Source organism: Adiantum capillus-veneris, chromosome 3 (genome assembly GCF_014529385.1).
Source record: "Adiantum capillus-veneris isolate H3 chromosome 3, ASM1452938v2, whole genome shotgun sequence".
Lineage (NCBI taxonomy): Eukaryota > Viridiplantae > Streptophyta > Polypodiopsida > Polypodiales > Pteridaceae > Adiantum > Adiantum capillus-veneris.
Window position 1 is genome coordinate 170,545,139 of NC_140933.1, and position 4,871 is coordinate 170,550,009.

The following is a 4,871-nucleotide window of genomic DNA, read 5'->3' on the forward strand; positions in this document are numbered from 1 at the left end:
CCTTTAATAAAAATTCATTAAATGGAAAGAGAGGAATTGCTTACACCTAGCATGCATGCATATAGATACGCTTTAAAAAAGGAGAAAAAGAGGGTATTAGATAGTTTTATTATTTGAAAACAATCCTAATGATAGTTAAATAAAACCTTACATTACGCTCTGATACCACTTGTAGGGATTTAGGGCGGATAATGAAAAGAGCCGTTCATAATCAAAAGATGATAATTAACTATTAAAAATAACTCGAGAAAGATAACCAAATACAAATGCAAAATAAATACTTGATTTGAACTTTGTACAAAAGTGCTCTTTTATAGAGCTACGTAGGCCACACAATATTGATACATGTTTATACTTGTAGACTGACACATGGTAGGCAACACAATACACACATGTAGTTTGACACATGGAGGGGTTACACATGAGAGTTGTTACAAAGCTTTTAGGTAGAGGAGATTGTTCACCCAAGAGATGCAACAAAAGCCCGCATCCCAACAAATTCCAAGAACCCCGAACAAAGCTCAGACTCTTTGATACCTTGGTAGCTTTAGCTATGCTCTATGGGGTTCAGGTTTGGAGACCCTCTGTGGGTCAGGATGGGTGGAGAGGTATGGAGAGGCCCTTGGTATCTATAATCTCTGGGCTGATTAGAGCCAAGGCCCCCGTGCCACACGAGATCATTAGAGTAGAGTTAGCACCCCCCTCTATGGAGATAGAGGCGCTTACCAGATCAATCTCCTTTCTGCACATCTTATAAAATACTACCAGAGACAAATTGTCAGATTGGCCCTTGAGTCCTTCAGACAATTAGCTTTACAGGGGGACACATCATGTTGGTATGCACAGATGTCACCATGGTTCTAGATACATGGCTTCAGCATGGATAGACTGCCTCCCTTCCAGTATTCCCTTGATGCACCATTGTTGTCTCTTACACCGGTGAAGATTACTAGACTCATTCGCCAAGACCTAACCCATTTGGACACTAGGAGAACATGGAGAGAGCCGACATAGGAGTTGGGCACGAAGATGGCTTTCTATAGAGAGCATCTTCTCTAACTCACAAGGGATGGGTTTGTGACTCAATCCAGCTATGTGGATACACATGGGTTACGGTGTGCCATTGGTTAGATACAAACATCCTCACACCAGCTTGAGATTGAGACTGGTAGATTCAGAGGGATACCAACAGCTAGAAGGATATGCCACCTATGCCATACAAAAGCCAAAGACGAAGACATATTATGTATGTCAATGCATAGTGTATTACGAGATACGAAGTCGCTTCCACTATCTATTCAAAGACTTCTCGAGAGTCATGAGCTATCTGGACCAGAGATATCTTGGCTTGTATCTACTTGAGTTACACAAATATAAAGATATTTTACTGAGGAGATATGGGGAGAGACAATCTGAGAGACAGATTATTGATTTCTTCACACCGGACACTGGACAGATAGAGGAGCAGCCACCACTGCAAAACTCAGCTCATACTCACACCCGCGGTACAATCATTGACCGAGCATTGGAGCTAGGGAGATCGAGATGCCCATGATTGAGGAGAGAAGCTTCACAATATCGATGGAGACTACAATAAGAGGTTCGAGCCATATTATCTCGACATCCACAGTACAGATGAGGATGGATTCATCACCCATTGTATCTTTCTCTTGTATTGGGCACCCATTGTATTAGTGATCACACATACCCCACACATTTCCAGCTAGTAGCACTTCTAGATTCATTTTAGTATCTCTTTTTTCGTACTCAGACGTGGTACCAGATTCACCACTTTGTTATGGATTGGTTTCATAGGTCATTTTGGCCTTTTGAAGACCTTAATATATCATTTCATTTCATTCTCTCTCTCTCTCTCTCTCTCTCTCTCAAAATTCTCTTCTTCTTCTTCTTCTCTCTCTAAATCCTAAGTGAATGCTCACCAAAACCCTAGTTAGAGTCGCTCATACAAGCAAGGCCTAGGTTGGTTAGTTTCTTTCATTTAAATTAGCATCAAATTAAAGCTCTCAAACTTGCCACGGTAGTTGAAGAAAACCAAGAAGTATTGAACTTTGCTTATTGTAATGCTCCCCTAAAAACACTGTATGAGTTCATTGCCTTCATTTAAAAAAATAGAAACAAAATCTACTACCAACTCATACATACGATTTAATTAAAACAATTACTTAATATTGTGAAGTGCATGAGTGGAAGGCAAGATTGGACTGAATTGAGTGTATCCCATACAAGCATAAGCACCTCCTTATATTGAGAATATGAGGGAGTACAACCGACTACGCATTATCTTGCCACACAAGACATGGGTTCAAACCAAGGTCGTCCGACCACACACCACACCTCCCCCTTAGGGAGAAAAAGATAGGCCTCTTTTTACAATATTAGGTTAAGGATGGACTTGAGAGGAGGGATCAACTCCGATGCCTCATCTGGGGGGAGTGATCATACAACGGCCTATTAAGGACTAGGGACTGAACTTGGGTGTTAGACTCGACATCATCCCAACATCATCAAGGCATGGAACTCATGCATCTCGCTTATGCAAACATTAGGTAGCTATCCCAATGTAATGGACAAAACGAGGAAGAACAAAATTGGAGGCTGAGTGTGATATTTTTGTAACATACATCCATCTCCATAAGGGATTCGATGAGCTTGACTCGATGCTTTATTGAACATAATCTAAGAGCTAAATGGGACAAGTGTTTAAAGAAACTAGTAGTGAGTTGACAGTGGACATCAGCAAAAATGCCAAACTGAGCATGATGAAAACTAAGAAAATTTGAGGATAAGTTAATGAACTTGGGTTTGCTTCGGCCAAATGATTCCCTTGATGAACCTTATTGAGAGCACCTCCTTCTTTAGATGGCTGCAGTCAAGCACCTCTGCAACAATGCAACCAAGCTGTAGCAACTCACTTTCTTGTTTTTTCGATGGTTCCATTGTGGCCAGGATGCGACCCGCATCATAAAACTGAGTCCAAATTAGATGAAGGTATCTGCTTTGTATATCATAAGAAGTTTTGGACAACTTCTCACAATAATTTCTACATTGTGACTTACTTCAACATCATGAGCTTTTGTGAGGGAGGCACCACATACCTAGCTAGGTACGATTGGGGGCAAGGGACCGCCGGCCCGGTGGAGGGGGGGGGGGGGGGGGGGGAGGTGTTCCCCTGGCCCCAATCGTACCTAGCTAGGTATGCGGTGCCTCTCGAGCAAAAGCTCATGATGTTATGCATTGTATGAAAAACATTGGGAAAGACTTCGTTTTCCTACAGGAGAAAATTTTCTAAATCTTCTTGTGTATAAGATTTGCTGATTCTGACCATGGATTTTGTATCATCATCTGCATCAGCATGAGGGTGCATCGTCATGTGGACTTTGATAGTGACCTCTAGCTCCTTGTCTTCATTGCATTGTCTGACACAATTCTTGAGACTTCATAAAAAATGACCTGTTTGTGTAAGGCTTTGATCAGGGCAAGTACACCTGAGTGCCAAAAAGCGTAGCAATTCCATATTCTGCACCAGGTGCGACAGGTTGGTGATGATGAACACATGAGTAGTAGTTTGTGCAGGTATCAAAAGCAGCAAGAGGACGACAACCTGCTCAGACTATTGAGGTGTAGTAGGTTTCTTGGGCGGTACAAGTAATATATGGTGACGCTGGTGCTGAGCAACCAGAAGAAGAAGACGATGAGTTGCTTATGTGTATGACTTCAAGAGCTGCTTGGTCGGTGCCCTCCCTTGTTGATTATAAAAGGCCACCGCCTACTACATGATAGACTATGAGGGGCCAGCACGTAGAAAGCGAGCATATTTGGCATGAAAAAGAGCCGGAAGGGCTACGTTGTTGTTGCTCAAGGCCGGCCTCCTAAACTTCTTGATCGACACTTAATCCAGCAGAGATGGCTGGGCTGCCTTCTTAGTTTCTGAGATTTAGTGGGCTGAGGGGTGGCTTTAAGATTGAGGACTCGATGACTGCTACAAAACCTCAACACACACAAGGGCTACACGACAGACTCCAGCTGGCAGCAGCTGCCTAATCGGGCTAAAGCACACGAATCTAAAGCTCTTGGACAGGGGACCAATCCAAGGGAGTGGCATGAGCGGATAATGCTGCTTGTGGTAGAGGTTTGGTGAGGTTTGGTGTGTTCCAACGTAGGAACATACTAAGGTGAATAGAGTCATCCTTGGTCTTCTCACAAACATAATGGTACTATATCTTTATATGCTTGGTCCAAACATCAAAAATTGGGTTCCTTGAAATACAAGTCTACCTAGTCTTTGTCGTAGAGGAATTATCGCCCATAGCTTTGATCCATATTTCTTCCTTTTCAATATCATCACCATCTCCCTTAAAAGAGAGTGGTTGCATTTGTTTAAGCAATAACTTGTTTCCTTGTATTTTTGGGTAAAATAGATTTGTCGTACATCTACAAATATCTTCCTATATTAGAATCTCTCCCTACCATACCAAGGAAACTAAACTTCACACACGCGTAGGCAACAAGGCTGCATTCCAAATATTTACATATTTGCTAACTGCAGGTTGAATTGAGAAAGTTCTTATTAAAGTGCATACCTCTCTCTCTCTCTCTCTCTCTCTCTCTCTCTCTCTCTCTCTCTCTCTCTCTGTGTGTGCAGTTGTCTCATCAAATCCTAAAATGAATGGCTCACCCAAACTCCTAGTTAGATGCTAAGTCACAGGTTAATCATTTTCTTTTGTTTGAACTAGCATCAAATTACAGGAATGCTCTCATAACTTCAATTACTCAAAACTTACCACAGCAGTTGAAGTAAATCAAGAAGTATTGAACTCTACTTATTGTAATGCTCCCCTGAAAACATCGTA